The sequence below is a fragment of the Cupressus sempervirens genome, chromosome 8 (assembly GCF_028749045.1).
Source record: "Cupressus sempervirens isolate cs-2001-9-10 chromosome 8, ASM2874904v1, whole genome shotgun sequence".
In the NCBI taxonomy this organism is placed as follows: domain Eukaryota; kingdom Viridiplantae; phylum Streptophyta; class Pinopsida; order Cupressales; family Cupressaceae; genus Cupressus; species Cupressus sempervirens.
The window spans coordinates 84227536-84252978 of record NC_143125.1 but is presented as its reverse complement, the minus strand read 5'-3'; the positions used below and the strand labels follow the sequence as shown (position 1 = coordinate 84252978).

At 35.4% G+C, this 25443-nt stretch overlaps 1 long non-coding RNA gene across 1 annotated transcript; it reads right to left on the bottom strand.

Moving 5' to 3' along the window:
• Window positions 1–23752: 23752 nt before the first annotated feature.
• Window positions 23753–24492, bottom strand: LOC149541743 (uncharacterized). The gene is made up of 4 exons (XR_016355157.1): window positions 24400–24492; window positions 24198–24301; window positions 23976–24044; window positions 23753–23872 (listed from the first exon to the last, which is right to left on the bottom strand). It is a non-coding gene; the product is annotated as an uncharacterized LOC149541743 (long non-coding RNA).
• Between the last annotated feature and the right edge of the window lie 951 nt (window positions 24493–25443).

Below are 25443 nucleotides of genomic sequence, written 5' to 3'. Positions count from 1 at the left end.
ACGGGAGGCTGGAGAGGCGATGGCGGCACGTTGTAGGCGGGCAGCCAGGGTTACAGCTTCGGTAGCGGGAGATTGCAGGATGAAGCGGGGAGGACTTAGTGCTGGGCCACGGACTAGGTGGCGTGAGGGGAGCTGCGGCGGCAATAAGTAGCGGGGCTCGGCGGGGGGGGTGGCCGCAGGCGGCGACGGCCGCGGGAGTTGCAGAGTGGGGAGCGAGGGAGCTGTTGAACGGCGGGCAGTGGGGATGGAGGGCAGCGGAGCCAAAAAAAAGTGCAGATGGCTGCGCCACTCGCGAGTGATAGGAAGGGGAGCGAGGACGGCCGCGGCGGCGGCCGCTCTGTGGTTTAAAAAAGGAAAAGCAAACACTTTTTAAAACATTTTATTATTATTATTATTAATTTATTTTATTTTTTTATTTTTTTATTTTTGTATTTTTTAAAAATTGTTTTTGAATTTTTAAATATATATAAAAAATGGTAAGAAACAACTTCCCCCCCCCCCCCCCCCCCCCCCTTTTTTTTAATAGATTTTTGATTTTTAAATTAAACTAAACCCTTATATATAATTTAAACTAACATATATGAAACAAAATAAGACCTCCCCTTGCTTTTTTTTTTTTTTCCAAACAATTTATATATTAACAAAAGGGGAGTTTTTTTTTTCTTCTTTCTAAATTTTTTCTAACAACGAATATTTAATGCATATGTACCCTAGAACTTGAAAATAAAGTCATAAGCAAAATATAAAGTGTTTTACGTCAAAAAAATTCCCTTAGGTCCTCCAAATGCAATGATGGGCTCCTTGACTTGATTAGATGCTCCTCATGAAAATTGATCTCCAAATGCATGCTTTTGACCTACAAGCTTGAAAACTCACAAAACACTCAAAAACACATTAGATTGTTAGTTTGAACCCGTGAAGTGGGTCCCACCGGGCGTGCCAAAATGTGTTGCATAAAAATGTAACTAAAGAAATACACACTAAGAAACTAATGCACATTCCTACATTATCATGCAAAACCTCAAAATATGAAAGAAGACATGTAAATGAACAACAAAATAGCACTATGCAAACCTCATGAAACCATCAAGTGTAGATGATTTCATTGCTCATGGGATGTGGTTGCTCACAAATCTAGCAGCATAACAATGAGGTAGAAGGTGCTTCATGAAAATGAGGAGAGGACTATCCTTTTATAGGAATATGGATGGCTGAGATTGAATGCAAGATGGAGGGCTAAGATCTCTCAGGATCGATGAGGTGTCAATGAGGTGGAGGACAAGTAGACTCCACATGGATTAGGGTTTTGACCATTCAAAGGGGGCAATATGCTCACACATGTGTGAGCAACCTTTGATGGTGACATGATCAATGAGGTGTGAGAAGTGTGTAAGATCATGTTTCCTCACACATGTGTGAGACACCTTTGAAAGTGATGGGTCAATGACATGTGTAAGAGGGTTGGAGGCTCAAGGTTTCTCAAACATGTGTGAGACACCTTGGATCACATGTGAAGGGGGACAAGGTTGTAAGAGGCATGCAAGATATGAGGGATAAGAAAAGTGTGAAAATCTCTCACACATGTGTGAAGATTCCTCACACATGTGTGAGAACACACTTAGGATCAGGAGGTGATTAGCTAGGATGATTGGGAAAAGAAAGCATGATTAGGAAGTGGGTAGGTTTAGCAAGATGGGTTAGTTAGGCTAGTGAGGTTAGGTGAGGGTTAAAGGTAGGAGCCATGTGCTCAAATAGGATTAAATTTAATATTTAATTTCAAGTGGGATTTAGGCAAGGATTAATTAAGTAAATGACATACTTAATTAAAGGGGATGGGTTAGGATGCAAAGGGAATAGGTTAAGATTTAAATAAACCTTAGTTTATTTAAATCAAGGAAAGGGGAAACATAATTAAATAAATGTAAAATTTATTTAATTAAGGTAGGGGAATTAAATAAATAATAAATATTTATTTAATTGGTCATGAAATGGGTTTTGGACAAATTTAGGTGTCTACAACAAACATGCCTCTTTTTGGGAGAATTGGATGTACTTTATCGTCCAAACCATTATGAGTGAAGGGAAATACATTGATTGGGCCAAAATCATAGTGGATAGATTACATGAAGAGCTTTGAAAGGTGTCTAGGATTTCTAGTTTTTATATGTCTTCTTACTTGTTCTACATTCTAGCATGTTGTAGGGAATGAGAGGGCTTGCCACATTAAGTCTGGGTTGATAGTATGTCGATCTATGAATACTTTCCTTCATTGCAAAAATAAAAGAATATGAAGGATTTTAGGAGAGTACATGACACCTTCCTTTCCAAGCTGTTATTTGAACTTCAACGTAAGGAAAACAAAAGGTTAATTGGGGAGGCAACTCTACTCATTACCATTTATGGTAGCTTATTTACCCAGTTTCCCAAATTCACATATGTAAGGGTTAATTGATATGAAGGTAAGCCCTTGAAGTTACCTAGATATTCTTTGGATTGCTATGTCCTCATAGAATTTTTTAGGCAAGTAGTAGAGATGGACAAAAGTTGTAAGGCTAGGAAAGGTTCTGGTTATACCTTTCTAATTGAACTTGGTCATTACCAGTGTAATAGTATCCAGGATGTTCTTGGTCTAGACAATGAGTTGAAAATGATGAAATTAACATCCTACTTTGTCCAACCTAAATTTGATAGCAAAGTATTTGTGTAGTCTCAATTTGAGTTGTGCTCCTCCTTCACTCATGTGCCATATATAAAGGATTTCTAGGCCGATTGGAGATGATTAGAAAGTGAGGAAGAGATGGCGGTCCAAGTTCACCCTGAAGCAAATTAAAGAGTTTGAGTTGCAAATAGATGTTACTAATATTGAAGAGTATGAAAATGAATAAGTGGTGGATCTATTTTTCACAAAGTATATTAAAGCTTTTACCATACCTAAGCTAGACTAAGATTTACTTAAGGAAGTTAATTTGCAAACTAGAACTCTTTCGATTATTGATAGAACCAAAAAAATGTTGGTGGATAAAAGGAAGTCAAAGTTGGGGCAGACTAAATCAAAACTTCAAAGTGGTTCTACTAGTTCTAGCTCAACATTACTTATTCTCCATACTGATAAAGTTATCACATGTTCTTTTGCAGGCAATCAAAGTCTTGAACTAGAAGGTTAACTTGTTGTTCAAAGTACAATTCATCTTCCACCTCTAGGTAGGTGGACTCGTTCACACATCCAAAGGAAGAAGGATCAACAAGCTATTGTATTTAATATTGATAGGGAGCCAATTAAGGGTGAAACTATAGTTGAGAGAACTATCGAAAGTTCAATTGGAGCCATAGATCAAAGCAATCAACAAGTTGTAGATGGAGCTACACTCTCAGTTCACTTGTTGGAAATTCCCTGGTTTTTAAAACCCCTCCACCTAAAAGTGGTTCCTCTACGTCAAACTGGTTTGATTTATCAATCGATAAGAAAAGAAGCGTAGTTTCAGTGACTATCTTAGTAGAGGATATAGTGAGAAAATGCCTAGGGAAAATGCCTAAGAGCAAGAAGCCTAAAATAGAGACCCTGCTAGAGGTCGATGAGAAAATAGGACATTGGGTAGAAGATGTGTATAATCCCACAACAGATAAGGATCTTGATAATATTATGCTTCAAGATTACACTATGGAGAAGACTTTCCTTGGACCCACACATAGAGACGCTGACATGAAAATATTCAATGTCAGTAATGTAAGAGTTCCAAAAAAGTTCTAGAAAGACTAGAAAGATAAGAAAGAGTTAAAATAGTCTATGTGACTGATGGCCAAATATATCCACATGCTACAAAATCCATATGCTAAAACATTGTCCAATATTATCTTTATGGTTGATGTTACCTCTCCAACCAACCAAAATTTCATCAAATAGGTAAAAAGGGATAGATTAATCACTTGTACAGTCGATGAATGGACTGATTCTATAATCTCCTATGAAGTTATCTATATTTCTCGCTTCACTGAAATGAAGATGAAGGTTGATAAGGTGATGATTGATCTGGAGTCAAAGCTAAATGTTTGGGAAACAAAGAAGGAGAAATGGGATGATGTAATAACCCCAACTAGTTATTACTTGATCAAACACCAAATTCTTTACTAATTTAGTTATTTGACATTTCGTCAAATGCTTTGCAAGCAAGCTCTATTACCAATGTAATATCCCTTTCCCAAACTGACTGGTTTTAGCTCAAGGAATATTGTTAAACACTGTATGTTGCTTTTCTCTTTTCTGATTTTTTTGTGTTTCAAATTGTTTGATATAGTTTGAATGATGTTAAGAAATTTAGAATGTTTGCAAATGATATTACAATACCTCTTACAATGAACTAATTTGCAAGTGTATTTCCTTTTGGTATTTTTAATGCATATACGTGAAAACTGGATATGGAATGCATACCTATAGCCAACTGACATTTTGACAAATAATTGGCATACAACTATTATGCTTATAATATATGCTATTAGATGGACATTTTGTCAAACCAATGGTATGCAACATATATCTCCTTATTTGAATTCATTCCCATGTACAATGTTGCTATGAATTTTCAAAGATAAATGGGCTTACAATGATGACTATAGAAATGCCAAATTTGATACTGAGTTATCACTTACAACAACACAATTATATGCCTAAGATTACAATGCTAACTACTAATATTTGCAAGAGGAACTTGATAATAGTGATGCCCATGCATGGAGATGAAAGTTACAATCGGAAGCAAGCATAAATACTATAGTGGGACACTGTTCACGCGTATTGTAGCAAGGGAAAAAAATGATTATTGGCTGCCAAAGATGAATCTTTAGGTCTGCACTCGATAGTACTTCAATATTCTTCAAACCCTTCGATTATTCCTTAACTTTAAGCACAAATAGAACTCTAGAATGAAGCTCTCCTGAATGCCAAATTTAGTGGATATTTCACCACCTCAAATGGTTGCTACACTAAAGAATTGACACTCTCCAATGGCTAACTGAAATCAGAAACCTTTAGTTTCTTCTCTCAAGTTTATATAAAATGCAATTGACAATAATTGGATGCCTAGCAATGAAGCTTTCACCTCTATTTATTCTTTTCCAGGTCACCCTTCTAGAGGAAATAAAATATTATTTAATTGCACTCTCTAGAAGCTTCCCCCTTTCCAAGGCAATAATTAGTTGTACTTCTAGAAAATGCACTCTCTAGAAGCTTCCCCCTTTCCAATACAATAATTAGTTGTGCTTCTAGAAAATTAAATTAATTAAATATAAATTCACCTTTTAATTTAAATTTATTTAATGACTTTATTTAAGAAATTAATTTAATCAATTTCTCATTATTTATCTACTTAGCCTTTGCAGAATTTGAAGGCTAAGAACTCCACTAAGATGCTAAAAAGGTGGGGACATTACAGTCTACCCCTCTTGAAATTGCTTGTCCCCAAGCAATCTCAACTCTGGATGCTGCAAAATCTCTTCACTCTCCCAAGTGGCATCCTCTACTAGTAGGTCCTTACACTTCACCAAGTACTCCCTGATAGTATGCCTCCTCAAATTCCTCTCCCTAAACTCAATGATAACCTCTAGTACTAAAACCGATTTCCCCTCATTGTCCAAGTGTGGAAGCACTGTAGAAGGAACAATTTGGTGTCCTAATGCCTTTTTGAGATGTGACACATGAAAAATATTATGGACTTTTCTCTCTGACAAAAAATCCAACTCATAAGCCACCTCTCCAACTCTCCTGATCACCCTAAAAGGCCCATAATAACGTGGCTTACATTTTTTGGCACCACTCTTCTTGAGAGTAGATTGGTAGTAAGGCTGCAACATCAAATACACCATATCACCTACCTCAAAAGTCTGCTCAATCCTCTTCTAATCAGCAGACTACTTCTGTTGATTCTATGCCTTAGTGATATTATCCTTAAGAGCCTTCACAATGTCCTGGCTCTCCTATGATAAGTCTCCATCATTGGGCACTCTACTATATGATAGCAACAAATCCATTAAACTAGGTGCCTCATATCCATATAATGCCACAAATGGTGATAGTTGGATAGACATGTGATAAGTGGAATTATAACAATATTCACATAGATATGTCCACTTCCTTTTGTTGCCCTGCTATGTAATTCCTGAGCTATCCCTCCACCCATTTGTTCACTATCTTTGTCTGACCATCTGTCTAGGGGTGGTAGCTAGTACTCAAAGTGAGCTCTATCTTGCACAATCTAAACAACTCCTACTAGAAGTGACTCACAAACCTATTATCCCTGTTGCCAACAATTCTTTAAGGTAAACCATGCAACCTAAATACCTCTCTGAAGAATAAATATGCCACTTATGTTGAAGTGTATGTTGTGTTGATTGGGAAGAAGTGGGTAAACTTTGTAAGCTGATCAACAACAACATATATACAGTCTCTACCCTAGGCTCTCGATAATCTTGTGATGAAGTCCATGGATAAACACTCCCACTTCTTTTTAGGAATCATAAGTGGCTTAAGTAAGCCGGTTGGATAAGAGTGCTCTTATTTATTATGCTGGCAAGTAGGACACTCTCTAACATATTGCAACACCTCATCTTTGAGCCCTTCCAAGAAAAATGCTCACAAATCTGCAAGTAGGTTTTGTAAAAACCTAGATGTCCTACCATAGGTGAGTCATGATAAAATCTCAACACCATCCTCTTCACCTTTGACCTTGGCACCAAATAAATGAGCCCTTTGTAAATGATGATCTCATTCACAAGGGTGAAATCACTATTCTAGATCAATCCATCTATGAATCTTGATGCCCATGTATCCTTTGCATACTTTGTAAGGATCAAATGTCTCAAATCCTCTGATATATCAATCATCAAGCTCAATTGGGGTCTTTGTGACAAGGCATTTGCTACTACATTTTGTGTCCCCTTGAAATAAGTAATGTCAAAATCATATGCCTGTAATTTACTCACCCATATTTGTTTCTTGTCATTAAGATCTCATTGCCTCCGAAAATGATCAAGCTATTGTGGTTAGTTTTTATGCTAAATTTGCTATCCACTAAATACTGCTTGAATTTGGCCAAAACATGCATTATGGCCAACATTTCCTTATCATAAATATTGAAGCTCCTCTCAGGCCCTTTGAGCTTCCTACTCTCACAAGCAATCATGTGCTTCTCTTGCATAAGCACCGCTCCAATAGCTTCGCCAGATGCATCACAGTGTAACTCAAAAGGTTTGCTAAAATCTGGTAATGCTAGCACTAGACAAGAAGTCATCAACTCCTTGAATTGATCGAAACACTCTTGTGCCTCAAGAGTCCATAAGAAAGCCCCCTTTCTCATCAAGTTCATCAAGGGTGCTGCATGCCTGGAATATCCACTAACAAACCTCATGTAGAACCCACACAACCCCAAAAATCCTCTCAACTGTGTCAGGTTCACTAGAGTAGGCCACTCAACAATAGCACAAATCTTTTCAAGATCCATGCGTACTTTCTGAGCACTGATAATGTGACCCATATATAATAACTCTAATAATTCCAAATCACATTTGGACTCCTTTGCATACAAGGACTCCTTGCTCAAAATACTAAACACAGTGTCTAAGTATCGCACATTCTCATCCCATGTCCTACTATACACCAAGATGTCATCAAAGAATACTAACACAAATTTCCTCAACTGATTCTAAAAAACCTTGTTCGTTGTGGACTGAAAAGCAGTTGGAGCATTAGTTAGTCCAAATGGCATAACTTCAAACTCAAAATGGCCAGAATGATATCTAAATGTCATCTTCTCTATATCCTACTCTTTGACTCAGATCTGATGATAGCCTGATCTCAAATCAATTTTGGAGAAGAAACATGCTCCATGTAGCTCATCTAATAACTCATCAATCTGTGGGATGGGGTACCTATTTTTTTATAGTCTTCTTCTTTAGGACCCTGTAATCTATGCACATACTAAGAGTTCCATCCTTCTTCTTCACTAAAACCATAGAAGAAGCGAAGGTGACTTACTTGGTCTAATGTGCCCCATAGCAAGTAGTTCTTTGATGGTTTTCTCAATCTCATCCTTCAATCTCTTTGGATGACTATAGGGTGTGATCATGATGGGTTTAGCACCCTCCTCTAACTCAATAATATGCTCAATACCTCCATCTAGAGGTCTACTTGGTGGTATTTCACTGAAAACCTTGTAGTGCTTGATTCTTATTTCCTATATGTCTAGGTGATATTATGATTTTTGCTGCCCCTATGATGGCATTAAAGTGCAATGGGTTGCCCACTCAACTTGGCCATGTCTCAACAAGCTCTCCATGCATCTGCAAGACATCATCCTAAACCCACTGTCATAGATGGCCTTAAGTATATGGGTCTTCCCCTCTAACTGAAACTTCATCTCCATATCTCTCAAATTGAGAGTGAACTCCCCTATGCCATGTAACCAAGTCGTACCTAAGCCAAAATCTATATCACCCATGTTAACAACATAAAAATTTACTTTGAAATAAAAAATTGTTGATCTTTAGGGGTAGACCTGTAATCTTCCTGTCACATTTGAGGATGTATCCATCAACTACCCTCACTCTTAGACCCTCAAATTGCTCTATCTATATCCCACACCTCTTAATCAATCTGGAATCAATAAAATTGTGAGTAGCACCTATATCAAGCAAAGTAATAACTCATTGACCAACCAATAGCCCTCTCATCCTAAATGATCCTTCTTGTTGTACACTAGTGAGACGGGCCTCCTTAAGTCTACCCTTAGTCTTCTCATCACCTATCATTTGTGTCTTCCTTTTCTTCAATTGATTCCTCATTTTCAAATTGCTGGTCTAAATTTTCAGAATCAGAATCCTCATTGTAAGCTCACATAACCCTATTTTCTTTCCCCTTTGGCCTCAAAGGACAACCATGGTTCATGTCATAAGGTCCTTTACATAAAAACAAAGTTTATTCTTCCTTAAATCATTCAATGTCTCTCTATCCAAAGGAGAAAATGTGTAATGCCTACCTCTACTTGACTTTTCTGATTGTATTGTTAGATTCTTTTAGGCCAATTTTTTGATTTCATTTTATGATTATCAGTACTTGGTTACTAGATTAGATTAAATGTATTTCATATTTATTTCATATGTGTATTGAGTTACTAGTTATTCCAGTGATTTCATGATTGTTTCAATAATGATGTGTGTGTGTGTGTGTGTGTTTATGTAGTGACTTTCAGTTATGTCATGATGGTTAGATAGATGAATAATTTTTATGCATTTTCTATGGATACTTACCCCATACTTGCATGTGTATGGTGTGCATGTATGTTTTCTTTATGCTTGACATTTCTGATGCGGTTGAGGAAGGGAGTCGTATTCACCTGCTAGTTGGGATCTACACAATGAACCACTTCTTGCCATTGCTTATTTAGTTTAGAATATTGTGTTTGTACATGCATGGATTTTATGCAGATTGCAGGTACTGAGTATCGATTTCTCTGAATTGCTAGGATGAGCGTACCCTATCGCAGTATTTCAATGGTATAAGTGGGTAGATAGCTCTTGAGTCCAAATCCTAAACCCTAAGCCAATTTTCCTAGAAATTAGGACAAGTATCTAAGTTAGTTTGCCCATCTGAATTTGTTAAGTGACATGAATTTGTGAGTTTACCCCTGGAATTTGATTTTTTGTCCAGTGTCTTCAGTTGAGTTGTATTTGGTTTTATGGGTCTATTGTGATTTTCTGTTATAATTAAATCAAATTAAAAGATAATTTAATGATTTAATTTAATGGAAATTTTATAAAGAAATTTGATATTTAATAATATTTAATTAATTGAAAAATTAATTAAATTTAAAGATTTTATTAAAGTTCTATTTTTTACGTATTTATATTTATTTAATTTAATAGTAATTTATTTAGGAGTTTTATTTTTAGTAAACTCTAAATAATATTATTAGTTAAATTAATAAATATTATATTAAAAATGTTGCATGATTTAATAAGGGAGAGAAAGCTTTAATTTAATAAAGTTTATTTTAATTAAATTGCATAAAGTCTGTGCATGAAAATTAAAATATAGTAATTAAAGCAAAGGGTTTTCGCATGATCATATGATCAAAGCTTTGATTTGGGGGAAAAACTCTTTATTAAGGAAATTAGAGCTCGTTTCTAGATACACAAGTTTGGAGGAGCCAATTTCCGAAAAGAGGGTTTTCGAAGGAAAATGAAGATTCTTGTGTGTTTGTGCGTTCATTGTTTTAGCATCAAATCCAGGTAGGATCTTGTGAGTTTGTGCAGTAGTTGCTCATTCTTCGAATTCCTATCTTCTTCATGTCTGTTGTGTTTCTATTTTCAGAAGTTCTCTAGGTTGAAACTCTTGTTTGAGAAAATTAATTTCCATTATAGAATTATCTATGATTTAATCTGAAAACTTTTAGTAAATACTGAACTTTAGGGTTTTCAAAACCTAATGAATTATGAAATTCACTTTTGTATGCACTTTATGTGACGTGTGATTTATTGGTGGTGGGGTTTTTGGGTTTGTCTTAGCTTTGGTTAGTCAGGATGTTTACCAGAGGCTTGGAGGTTTGTTTTGTGATGTCATGATGATGTTTGTATATGATCTTTTATGCTCAACCATGGTAATGTGTCTTGTATGTTCTATGAGGTGTTTTGATCTATTGATTGTTATTGCTTTTCAGTGTTCTTTTGTGAAATTGAGGTGAATGGTGTGAACCATCCGATATATCCTTTGAGTCTTCAATTAGTTATTTTTGGATTGCTTTCTAGTCACGTGTATAGGATTGATTTGTTTGTATGATTTGTTCTTGGTGATGTCATGTTATGACGTGGATTGGTTTATGTATACTTGATTTTGGGATCAGTCCTGTTAGGATGATTGTATTGGTGGAATCTATGATTTTCAATACTCGTCAGTTGCTTGTTTAAGAACTAATGTATGGTATGTGGTCTTTTATGATCTTTTGATTTTCCAAGCTTAGGGTAGGTTATCTATATGTAATGTCGAAAAGTGGCTTGCAATGGAGGTCGGGGCCCAAAGTGGCTGCTAGGGTAACCCACTGTAAGTTATTTAATAAGTGAAAACACTACACTAAATGAGAATAAAATGAACCTAATAAGAGTCTTTGTATGTTCTCGCCCATGCCTCGAGTGCTAGTACAAACTAGGATGTGAGTAGAGAGAATGCTTGGTTGCAACCATGCATCATTAGTATGTCTTGTCAGTACAAAAGGATACTAGTGCTGCATAGAGTCACTAGGGGGCCGGGGTCAAGTTAGACTACTAGGGTAACTCTAGCATTGATTCGTGTGATGACACTTGCCTGCTTGCATAGTAGATTTCATACATGTTGTTGTTGCCTTTGGGATTAGTTGATACTTGTGTCTTGGTACCCTTTGAGTTAGATTGCTTTTAGATGATTCCTTGAACATAGATGTTGGCTTTTGACTTTTGAGTTTGTTATCTTGTTTGGGACTTGAGACTATCTCCTCAGCGTGGTGGGAGTGGGCCATTTAGGTTCTACGAGGTTGGGTGGTAGTGCTTTTTCTTATACCATTGAGATCCAACCATTGGATGTCGTTGCTGGATGTGTTTGTGCAAATGTTCCTTTCTATCTATTCCTATATTTCTATGATGGATGGTTATATTTAGTGTATTGTATTTGATTTCATAAATCTTACAAGATGATTTGATCTATTTTATAAATGTATATTCTTTTAGCCTTTCATACCCTATGACATGTACAATAGATGATTGTGTATTCCAAATTTATTACCAAGTGGCATTCAGAACAAATGTATATTATTTAAATGGACTTGGACTTGTAATTATTCTTTCATATGGATGTGTTATTTATTTGACTTAGTATTAATTAAATTTAAATGTGACTCAACGTCATGAGACGCTTAAGAGTCGTAACTTGTTTATGTGTTGTTGATGTATGAGTGTATGTTAATTGCTTTCACTATTCTATTACTGTTGTTGTATTTTTATCTTTTAAAAAAATGTGTTTGACAAACTTAGTAAAACTTTAGGTTAACTTCTTTTGGGTCACATGGCAGGGTGTTCCAAAATGATTTATCTTTATTTTTACTCTTTGTTTCATTCCTCTTAGGTTTCTTGAAGAATGGTTTGTCTTTGCTAGATGATGCACCCTTTGATTGAAATTTATTTACTCAGGCTGCTTGTTCCATACTTCTAGCCTTCTTAATCACTTCTTGCAAATTGAATGGATCAAATGCTTTTACCCAACCCTTTAGTGGTTCAAATAATCCCTCTGTGAACAAAAAAACCAATCTCCCATATGATATATCTGGCACCATAACAGATAGCCTCTAAAAGTCATTAATGAAATACTCCAATCTGCCTATCTATTTTAATTGTGCCAACTCCCTGAAGTAGACTTTTGGATCCTTCTTATCAAACCTCTCTACCAACCTATCCACAAAGTCCTAATATGAAGTCACTTGGTTATGTTGAAGGGTAACCATCCCATTGTACCACCAATCATGTGTAGCTCCCTCTAAATGTAGCGTGGCATATTTTATTTCCTCCACTTTTGTCATAGGTCTTGATGCTAAGAAAGTATCAAGCTTGTGTATCCAAGCTTGCACTGTCATTCTACTACTCCCATCAAATGTAGTCAAGGAAAGCTTCCCTAAAGCTCACTTTAATTCATTATCCTCACCGCGAGATCTCCTATTCTATCTGACTGCACGGTAGTGTTCTCTTCTTTGGTTTACAAAACTCTCAAAAGTCATTCTTTCCCGTACTTGCAATGCCAATAATTCCCATTCATCATTAGCAACCATAAAGATATCTCCAATTGTCCCATCCTCAGCTTCCTCTATTGGCTCATGTACCAGTTCCTTTGTAGCAAAGGTAGGATCACTAATAGATTTGGCATTGATTTGTGACAGCTATGTGTCGCAATTACAACAGCAATGTGTCGCCACTGCGATAGACATAGATGTCATAGTTATTTAGTCGTAAATTACGACGTCTATTCTTTGTTATCGCAATTATGATGCCTATCCATCGCTATGCAACCACTTATATTAACATCAACCCCATTACAATTCCTATGGTTTCTGTCACAATTGCGACGGGGTTGCCGTCGCATCTACTGTTGGAAATGATTGAAATGATCATAAGAAAAGTTGTTGGAATGATATATGGAACTGGTAAAGAGTGTTCTCAATCATTGTTTTGTCATTGATGTCAAACTTGCTACTTGCAGGAATGACAATTGCTTTAGTGATCCAAATACTATCAATTAGTTGATTGTCAAGGAGGAGGCAACCAATAAGATGTAACTAGAACACCTAGAGAAAGATTGAAGTTATGATGTTGTAATGAAGTACAAGGATCAGCTAAGCCATTGATGAAAAAGTGTGTTGATAACATACTATAAGACATAGAGAATTGGCACACTAAAACATATCAAAGATGTAAGGTTTTAGCTAAGACATTTGTAAAGCTCAACTAAGTTCATTAGAGAGAAGGAGCCGAGCAAGCTAGTATGTGCTGAGCAAATTCCTAGTAAGTGTCGAGTAAACTTCAAGTGCCGAGCAAGTTCAAGTGCCGAGTAAGCTTCAAATGCCAAGCAAGTTCAAGTGCCGAGTAAACTTCAAGTGTCGAGCAAGTTCAACTGCCGAGTGATATCGAGTGCCGAGCAGAGATAGGTACCGAGTAACACAGAGATGCCGAGCACCAATAAAACCAATAGTGTTGAGTAACATAGAGATGTCGAGCACCAGTAAAATCAATAATGCCGAGTTGCTGCATTATTTTGAAAATCGAAGATTCACCAGATCTAAGCTGACAAGGTTGTTATCTAGAAGTTTGTGAATTAAAATGGAAGATAAGAATGATGAGTCGGTGGCACAGAACACCATGTAAAATGTTTTTAAGAATACAACTAACAAAGTTTGAAGATACGAACAAGATATGAGGTAGATACATTGTATCCTGCCTAATCCATTCAAAAACCTAAAATTGGAAAGGGAGAAATGAGCGGCAAAGGCAAATCAGATTTCTATTTAAGGAGTCATAAGTTAATGAAAAAGATAGAGAGGTGGTCAAGTGCGTAAAAGCACAAACCTGTGTCACCTTTTATAAAGAAACGTGATATCAGAATGTGATAATTCAACATTAATGACAGAAAAAATGGTATTTTTGTTTAAAATATGAAGATGATGTAAACTGATGAAATGTGTAGAATTTTATGAATTTTATGCCTATAATTTTTATAATTTTTTTGACTAAGAATTTATTCATTTTATTTTATTATGAAGTCCTTTTTTTAACTGGAAAAAATATAGGAAGTAGTTCCCGTCAAACAAGTATGTGCAAATCATCTTTTCTTGTTCTGATTTGAAAATATTTTATAGATGACATGTACAACTAGTGAACAAAAAAAGAAATAATTACTTTTTATGTATATTTTCTTTGTTATAAGTACTCAAGTTTGACCTTGTTAGAACCCAACAGTTTTTTCCTCCTGTCAAAACTTCCCTATCAAATCTATACCTTCTTGAAAAAAAATTACATATTCGTGAAGAGGATTCTCTCCTCTAGTGATAAATATTATTTTTTTATTTTTTTGATATGATTTACTATTTTTTTCCTTTTTTGAGGGAGCATCTTCTGAAATGTTGAAATATCAACTTATAATATTTTGAGATTATAACATATTATAACTAATCAAAACACTCAAAAATGTATATAATGATGATATTGAATCTGAGATCTATAAAAGGGTATTTTTAGTTTTTGAAAAAAATTGAGTTTTGATAGAGAAATGAGATTTGACTAAAACAGGTTTTTGTATCACAAATGGTGACACAGATCTGTGCTTTTACCTAGCATGAAAGCATGAAATGCTGAAGGAGGTGCTAAGGAGATAAGAGAGCATAGTGACTCTGTTTCAGTAAGAAGACCCCTGATATGGATGCATTGGTACAATGAGTTAGAAGACTCAAGGAGATGAAGCTTGAGAAGAAGTCAAGCAGTCAGAGCTAAAGTGATTGAAGCCAAGCATTAGGATTGAACTGAAAGTGTGATCTGAAATTTGCAAAGTATGTTGTAAGTTATATCAGGTCAAAAGATCATTATCGTTACTTTCTAGCAATTGTAACAGTAAAGTTTAAATCCTATGGACTTAGGTTGGTTTAATAGCCATGAGATAAATCCTTTAACAAGGTGACATTCCAGGTGAATGTTCTAAAGTCCTTTAACCAGGCCCATTCCTAACAGTTTAGTGAAATCCTCTAACAAGGTCACATTTAACAGTGTGTTGTAAGCCTTTAACAGGGAATCACTTCAGAAGAGTGAGAATCAAGTAGCATGTTACTGGTGGTTTTTCCCAAATTGGGTTTCCACGTAAATCATTGTGTCATGTGTTGATCTTGCATGTTTTATCTTTGCATGTTGATTTACTGTAACTTGCTAATATGGTTGATTTAAAAGTTTGGATGGATGAAAAGTGTATGGATTCATAAAAAGTAGTGAAAAAGTATTAATAGGGCATTTGGATTTTGAATAACTGATTCCCCCCCCCCCTCTCAGTTATTCTAAAAAATTCTAACAACTGGTATCAGAGCCTTACTGCTGACTTAGTTTAAAAGAACTATAAGCAGAAAAGATCAAAATGCCTAAGAGAGAAGTTCCCAAGCTCAATAAAGACAACTTTGTTGCATGGCAAAGCTTGATGAATCTACATCTTGTATCCATAGGAGATTATGCCCAAAATTCAATTGTCACTGAACATGTAGATCCAACAGGTGCTCCTACTGTAGAAGATATGAAAAACAAGCAAGAACACAATCAGACAATGCTGGAAATTGCCTCTGCACTCAGCTATGTTGAATTTGATGATATCAAAGGATGTGATACTGCATTCAAAATGTGGAAAGTCCTATCAGACATCTATGGAGGAGATCAGAATGTACAAAGAGAAAAAAGAGAAAGTCTTAGAGGAAAGTTTGATGACATAAAAATGGAGGAAAATGAGAACGCTACTTAGTATGGTGCAAGAATAAAAGAAGTGGTAAGTGCAATAAGATGCTTGAATGGTCAACTGGATAAAGATACTGTTAATAGTAAGTTCTTAAGAAAATTTCTTCCTATCTATGCTATTAGAGTATTAGCAATACAAGAGCTAAGATGTATACCAGGAAACAATCTAAATTTTGAAGGAATAATAGGTAGACTCATTGCATTTGAGTTATCTAATTTTGACAACTACAGACCAGAGAATGTTGAATCTGCCTTTCAGGCCAAGTTATCACTAAAAGATGTTGAATAGGTGAAATCAAAGAAAGGAAGAAAAATGAAGTATGTATCCAGAAGGAAGAAAAATGAAGTATGTATCCAGTGACAGTAGCACTGATGAGGAAGATGTGGAACAATTGGAAGCATTGCTTGCTAGAAGATTTCATAGAGGTAAAGGAAAATTCAAAGGTAAGATGCCTATCATTTGTTTCAATTGCAATGAAGTAGGTCATTTTACTGCTAGGTGTCCACAGAGAAAGGATTACAAGGAAGGCAACAAAAACAAATTCTGAAGAGATGATGACAAGAGAGATTACAAAGAAAAAGGTAAGAAGTGTTACATTGTTAAAGAAAATTCTAATGAAAATGATGATGAAGTTGTTTATGTAGCCATGAAGGATCAATCTGATGAAGAAGAGCCCACAACATTGGTAACATGTATGAACAAGAATGACAGGTGGATCATAGACAGTGGATGCTCACATCACATGACAAGAGATAAAAGTAAGTTTGTTAACTTTACTCAGTATGATGGAAATAGTGTTAGATTTGGTAATGATGCTCCATGTCAAATAAAAGGAAAAGGTTCCATTAAGCTCACAGAAAAAATTTCATGTGATAATGCATACTATGTTGAAGGATTAAACTACAATTTGCTGAGTGTCTCACAGTTAGGCAATATAGGGTGCAAAGTAGAATTTGGAAACAAAACTGCAAAAATCTATGATACCGATGGTAAACTGATAGGAAAAGGAGATCAAACAAAGAGTAATAAGTTTTACCTTGATATGGATGATGTTTCTTGTTTTATTGCAAAATTTGATGATGAATGGTTATGGCATAGAAGATTATGTCATGTCAACTTTGACAATCTGGTCAACATCAGTAAAATGAAGAAAGTTAGAGGTTTACCAAAATTGAAGAAGCCTGATACTATCATGTGCAAACAATGTCAGCTAGGAAAGATGACTAAGTCAAGTTTCAAGAGCAAAATCTATACATCTAAAGAAGCACTTGAATTAGTTCATACTGACTTATGTGGTCCAATGAAAGTACAAAGCTATAGAGGAGATAAATACATAATGTTTTTTGTTGATGACTATTCTAGGATGATGACTGTTATGTTCTTAAAATAAAAATATGATGCTTTTCAAATGTTTAAGTGGTAACTGGCTATTGTTGAAAAGGAAATAGGAAAAAGCTTGAAATGCCTAAGATCAGACAGAGGTGGTGAATTCACATCAAATGAATTCAAGATATTCTCTAATGATAAAGGAATCAAAAGACAAACGTCAGCTCCTAGAACTCCCCCACAGAATGGAATTGCTGAAAGAAGAAATAGATCTGTGATTGACTGTGCTAGAACACTAATGATGGAAAAGATTGTTGCTCTAAAATTCTGGAGAGAAGCTGTAAGTGTAGCTGTTCATACACTAAATCGAGTACAAGTCAAGAAAGGTACAAATACTACACCTTTTGAATTATGGTATGGTCACTCACCCAATGTAAAACATTTTAAAGTGTTTGGTTGCAAATGCTTTATCCTTAAAGATGCTAGAAATGGAAAATTTGATGCAAAAAGTGATGAAGGCATATTCCTTGGTTATTCCACTAGAAGTAAGGCATACAAGTGTTTGAATATTAACACTAATAAAATTGTGAAAAGTGCAAATGTAAATTTTGATGAGCACACAGAAGTTGAAGTTGAAGTACCAAAGAAAATGGAAGAATATAGAACCTTTGTGTATTCTTATGAAGGAATGACTGTTGATGAGGATGATGTTAATCAAATTGAAAATCAACAACAAGTATCAGTTTCAGCCGAGTCACAACCAGTGAATGCCGAGTTGCATTCAGAAGCCGAGTTGCAGAATGAAGAAAATGCACAATCTGATTCTGAAGACAGTACACATGATGAAGAACAATCTAACAACGAAGTGCATGGTGATCCTGAATCTGAAAGATCAAACATGAAAACAAGGACAGAGCCAAGATTATCCAAATATGTAAAAAGACATCACCCTGCTGAACAGATAATTGGTGACAAAAATGCAAGACCAATGACAAGGAACAGACTAAGACATGAATCATGTCTGATCAGCAAATCTGAACCCAAGACAGTATATAGTGCATTACAAGATGATAACTGGTGTAAAGCTATGGAAGAAGAAATTGATCAAATAAAGAAAAACAAAACCTAGAGTTTGGTTCCTAGACCAGTTGACAAGAATGTGATTGGCACCAAGTGGGTATTCAGAAACAAGCTAGATGAGAATGGTGAGATAACCAGAAACAAAGCTAGACTAGTATGCAAGGGTTATGCTCAAGAAGAAGGAATAGACTATGGAGAAACATTTTCCCCTATTGCTAGAATGGAAGGAGTAAGAACTTCACTTGCATATGCTACCTACAAATATTTTAAAGTCTATCAGATGGATGTAAAATCTACTTTCTTAAATGGTATACTAGAAGAAGAAGTCTACATTGAACAACCAGAAGGATTTGTTGATGAAAACAACAGAGATATGGTGTGTAAGCTACATAAAGCACTCTATGGTTTGAAACAAGCACCTAGAGCATGGTATGAGAGACTTCACAAGTATCTAGTGCAAATTGGATTTGAAAGAACTGATGATAACAACAAAATGTACATCAAAGTAGAAGAAGGTAAAGACATTATTGTATCTAAAAATTTTGTGGATGACATAGTGTTTGGTGGAAAGGAAGTTCTTTGCAAAGGCTTTGCTAACAAAATGAAAAATGAAATTGAGATGTCTATGTTTGGAGAAATCGAATTCTTTGTTGGATTGCAAGTACATCAACTCAAACATGGTATATTTGTGACACAATCAAAGTACATCAAAGAGATTCTTAAAACGTTTGGATTGGAGGAATCCAAACCAATCAAAACACCAATGGCAATAGGAAATAAGCTGTCCAAAAATGATGAATCAGTTGAAGTCAATCAAATAATGTACAGATCCATGATTGAAAAACTACAATATGTTGTACATAGTAGACCAGACATAGCATTAGCAGTTGGAATAGTAGCCAGATTCTCTGCTAATCCCAAAGAAAATCATCTCATAGAAGTAAAAAGAATAATGAGATATCTTAAAGGAACTAATAACTTTGGTCTATACTACAAAAAGAATAGAAAATTTGAGCTCAATGCATATACAGATGAAGATTGGGGAGGCAACATTGATGATAGAAAGAGCACAAGTGGAGGTGCATTATTTCTAGGAAAAAGGCTAGTTACTTGGACTAGCAAGAAACAAACATGCACATCTTAGTCCACTACAGAGTCAGAATATGTGGCAGCAACAGTCAATTGCACAAACATTGTGTGGCTCACACATCTATTAGAAGGAATGAAAGAAGAGGTAACAAAACCTGTGATATTGTATTGTGATAACAAAAGTGCTATAAACATATCTAAAAATCCAGTAATGCATGCAAAAACCAAGCACATCGCAATCAAGTATCATTATGTTAGAGAACTAGTAGAAGACAAACAAGTGAAGTTGGAATACATTCACACAATGGAACAAACTGTAGATATCTTCACCAAACCATTGCCAAAGGATGCTTATGAATATCTTAGAGGAAAGTTGGGGGTAATACCCCTAACTCAAGCAATTTAAAGCAACAAGGAAGCTGCCTTGCATCACCAGTAGTGAATCATTGAAATATCAGAAGAGTGATGTAGAGGATCACAGTAGGAGCAGAAACTCCAAATCAGTCACAAGCATGGTGACAGAGGGAGAAAACAACAAGAAGCAAAAGCTCATATTTTGCATAATAAAGATGCTACATCTTTGGTATTTATGTCAAAGAGGGAGAAATGTGCAGAAATCTGATCAATATATAAGAAAGAGGGAGATATATATGAAAGAGGGAGATATATGATATCAGTAGTAAATGATGCAGCAACAAAGAAATATAGCAGACAACGTATACAATCTTGGTGGTAACTAAGTTGATCAATTGATCAGTTTGGTTTGCCATCAATGCCAAAGAGGGAGATTGTTGGAAATGATTGAAATGATCATAAGAAAAGTTGTTGGAATGATATATGGAACTGGTAAAGAATGTTCTTAATCATTGTTTTGTCATTGATGTCAAACTTGCTACTTGCAAGAATGACAATTGCTTTAGTGATCCAAATACTATCAATTAGTTGATTGTCGAGGAGGAGGCAATCAATAAGATGTAACTAGAACACCTAGAGAAAGGTTGAAGTTACGATGTTGTAATGAAGTACAAGGATTAGCTAAGCCATTGATGAAAAAGTGTGTTGATGACATACTATAAGACATAGAGAATTGGCACACTGAAACATATCAAAGATGTAAGGTTTTAGCTAAGACATTTGTAAAGCTCAACTAAGTTCATTAGAGAGGAGTTGAGCAAGCTAATATGTGTCGAGAAAATTCCTAGTAAGTGCCGAGTAAACTTCAAGTGCCGAGCAAGTTCAAGTGCTGAGTAAACTTCAAATGGCAAGCAAGTTCAACTGCTAAGTAAACTTCAAGTGCCGAGCAAGTTCAAATGCCGAGTGATATCACATGCCGAGCAGAGATAGGTGCCGAGTAACACAGAGATGTTGAGCACCAATAGTGTCGAGTAACACAGAGATGCCGAGCACCTGTAAAACCAATAATGCCAAGTTGCTGCATTATTTTGAAAATTGAAGATTCACCAGATCTAAGCCGAAAAGGTTGTTATCTAGAAGTTTGTGAATTAAAATGGAAAATAAGAATGATGATCTGGTGGCACAGAACACCATGTAAAACATTTTTAAGAATACAACTGACGAAGTTTGAAGATAAGAACAAGATATGAGGTAGATACATTGTATCCTACCTACTCCATTCAAAACCTTAAAATTGGAAAGGAAGAAATGAGCGACAAAGGCAAATCAGATTTCTATTTAAGGAGTCATAAGTTAATGAAAAAGATAGAGAGGCGATCAAGCATGAAAGCATGAAATGCTGAAGGAGGTGCTAAGGAGATAAGAGAGCATAGTGACTTTGTTTCAGTAAGAAGACCCCTGCTATGGATGCATTGGTACAATGAGTTAGAAGACTCAAGGAGACGAAGCTTGAGAAGAAGTCAAGCAGTCAGAGCTGAAGTGATTGAAGCCAAGCATTAGGATTGAACTGAAAGTGTGATCTAAAATCTGCAAATTATGTTGTAAGTTATATCAGATCAAAAGATCATTATTGTTACTTTCTAGCAATTGTAACAGTAAAGTTTAAATCCTATGGACTTAGGTTGGTTTAATAGCCATGAGATAAATCCTTTAACAGGGTAACATTCTAGGTGAATGTTCTAAAGTCCTTTAACCAGGCCCATTCCTAACAGTTTGGTGAAATCCTCTAACAAGGTCACATTTAACAGTGTGTGGTAAGCCTTTAACAGGGCAGGCTTTTAACAGGGCATCACTTCAAAAGAGTGAGAATCAAGTAGCATGTTACTAGTGGTTTTTCCCAAATTGGGTTTCCACATAAATCATTGTGTCATGTGTTGATCTTGCATGTTGATTTACTGTAACTTGCTAATATGGTTGATTTAAAAGTTTGGATGGATGAAAAGTGTATGGATTCATAAAAAGTAGTGAAAAAGTATTAATAGGGCATTTGGACTTTGAATAACTGATTCCCCCCCACCCCTCTCAGTTATTCTAAAGAATTCTAACATCTACAGCAACCCCATCGCAATACTTGACCAAGTCGTCTCAATTGCGACGCCAACCCCAGCAATTGCGACGGGGTTGCTGTGGATGCGACAGAAATCACGTTGCAATTTTTGGGATTGGCGTCGCAATTGTGATGGTAAGAGAAGTAAAACAAAAAAGAAAAATCCATTTCTCATTAAGCCTACACCACTCCTTCCATTGGTCTTGATCTTCTATTCACTCCTTCTCTCTTCCCTAGGTCACTGTCCTGATGATGGATCATGGCGTACAATCAAGAAGCAAAGAGTGCACATACTTATTCAAATAGGTTCCTAAACTTACATGCTAGTCTATATGGAAAATATTAATAGCCTTTACACCTCAAAATTGGGCTTGATGACAAATCATCATATTTTAGGAGGTCAAGGTAGGCCAGGCAATTGATGTTAGCTAATGTAAATGTTCCACAAGGAACTAGTCAAAGACATTCTTCAAGCTCTAGAGGTGCATAGTTATCGTTAGGTTGTGTCATTCAAATATGCACTCCTAATTTTTGGGCCATTTCATTGGAAGGGAACCACGAGATATCTATAGATGACTAGGCATTTTGTTCAAATACTATTAAATTAGCAGCATTTATGTGTATGCCTTGAAACAAAGATGGAAGATAGCCTTGACGATGCTTCTGATGTTAAACTGAGATTATTGAGAAATTTAACAGCAGACCCAACAACTAAATTAGTCACTGTCAGAAATCTAAATTGCCTTCAATAAAAATAAAGAACTACTGTAATGTAAAAAAACATTACAATTATAGCACTGCCACCCTAGTTGACAATAGAATTACAATTTAACAACTCCATCTAACATAATATTTACTGGAAGACCTAAAAATATTTCACACTCTAAAATAACCTTTAGAAAGGTCAGCATGCAATCTTTGCATGAAAAGTGAAAATTCATGTTGAGACATCTACCTCTAAATTCCCTAGCAGTATGCTATGCATACAAAGTACAGATGCTACATCATATGATCTTAACAAAGTAGATCTAGTTGAAGGTGCAGACTATAATAATTGTTGATAGGAAAATATAGTGATCAAATAGAATATGTCAAACACAATCTTGCAGATCTAACTCCCAAAGTTTCACTTTTGAAATATAAGCTCTTCACAGCTACAAAAATACATAGAATCATGGACACATCTGCCAGACATTTAAATGCATGCAGTTCCACCAATGGATAAAAGTGGCAACACATAATGTCCATGTAAAGATGTCATGGTGTATACATGCAGACAAGCTTGCTCAAAAATGAATGCCACGAAAAATGATAGGCAATACCCCAAGTACAGGATATGAAAATTGAGCTTAATTCAGCAAAATATTTAATTAGAGCATATAGCTCATGATCCAAATCTAAACCAACTTAAAGTATGAATAAGAATGAGGGTATAGAATATGATGAATTTGTGCATGCTTGCTGACAAATAACATAAACACTATTAAATAATCTCGTGTTTAAAAATGGTTTACCTATAAGAAAACATATACACCAAACAAATAGGTAATTGAACCAAGTTATATATAATAGTAAAGTGGATTACAATCTCACCAGGACAGATGTCATCAGATCAAGAGATCCAAATCCAGTTAGGTTTGCTTCTAAAGAAAGTAATCATGTTTCCTTCCTTACAAAAATAATAGATATATGTAAGATTAGATATAATGATCAGTTCAAAGCCAGATTCAATAAAAAATAGTATTTTGCACCACGAACCCTGCGCAAGGAAATCACTCTGCACATCACCGTCATAATTTTTGCATGCCCAAACATAGGCACCATCACTCTTCAAAGCATAGGCTACCATGTCATCAATAAGCCTATGCTCATATCTGTTCATGAATCAATCATTGAAAGAAGTTATTGTGTGCCCGACAGAGTCAAGATAATCAACATTTCAATCTTCATATTATTGTGCCAAGAAACAAAACCAACCAGATTCCTGCTGCATCATATTTAGCTTTCCAACTGGCCTCATATACCTCCTAGAAGATATCTTTAAACCTACCAATTTAAGTCACATATAAGAAGAATCTCTGAGAATATGAGGATCATTAAGCTAGAGAATCATAAAGAATGATAACATGGGAAGTAAGGTGTATTAGAGAAAAAGGTGAAAATAAGATCATCAATCCTTTTATTGATTTGAAAACATACCTTCCATCATATTTTTTTAAAATTGTGTTTTTAGTACTCAGGTAAAGTGGCCATTTCTTCTCATAAGTTGTTGCCATTGATGCATCAACAAATGCACGAATAGACTACACAAAAATAATTAATCATAATTGAATATTTGAGATTTGATCAATTAGAATTAGAACAGGAAATTATATTTGTCATAAAAGAGAGGACTACATACCTCATCAGTATTGTACATATCTAATGCTATTCCTCCATCTCCTTTAAAGTCATATACCTCCAACTCTGTAGTTTCACCTCCGTTCTCTAGAACTGCATTAGTTGACAGAAATCACTGTTGCATGCTACAAAGAATACTAATGAAACAAAAAATAGATGTTTTCCGATCTCTGACAGTGAAACCACAATGATATTCACTAAGCTAAAAGACAATAATATTATAATTCAATGTGTTCACAAGTTGTCAAATATGGAAATAATCCAAGTATCCTTAGAAGTGGAGTTCAAAAAGCAACAAGCTCTTCACTTTTAGTGATAAAAACCTCATTACTTTTTTTAACATCATTACCTTTGATTATCTTTTGTGACCTTTTCTTGGCTAAAGACTTATGACAACTATAATGTCATTCCTAAATGACTCTAAAAGACCTTTTAAAACACTCTTCACACACCTATAACCTTAACTAACCCCATTCAAGCCTAAGTTGGCTTATGTTGCCAATGTTAGCAATTTTACAAGATCTTGCACTTTGAGTGCATTTTACATCATTTAGGGGCTTTAATAGCCTATTACATCATGTAAACACTACCATCCACCCATAAATCTTCCTAGGACACCCTAGGACTTCAAATGACCCCTTACATCATATTGACTCCCTATTTGTGCCAATTTGAGCTTCACTTACATCTTATTGAGCTTCACTTTGTTTTGAGAATAGTTTAATATTCTCTACTAAACAGGGCCAACCACGTGAAGGTGGAAGCTCATTTGGCCCCACCCCCCTCCCCCTAACATCGCCCTACATTCCCCGTTAACATCTAACATTCATTCATTCTTTCAACCATTAATAAAATGTAACATTCAATCAATATCACATGATAACATTCATTAACACATTAGATTTGTAAACATGCAAAATTCATCAATATTTTGCATTAACACATAATTCATGAACATTCATTAGCACATAATTAAATTCATTGAGACATGAAATTCAGTCATTATCAATTAAGGTATGTAGATGACAATCATTTCTTTTTTTTC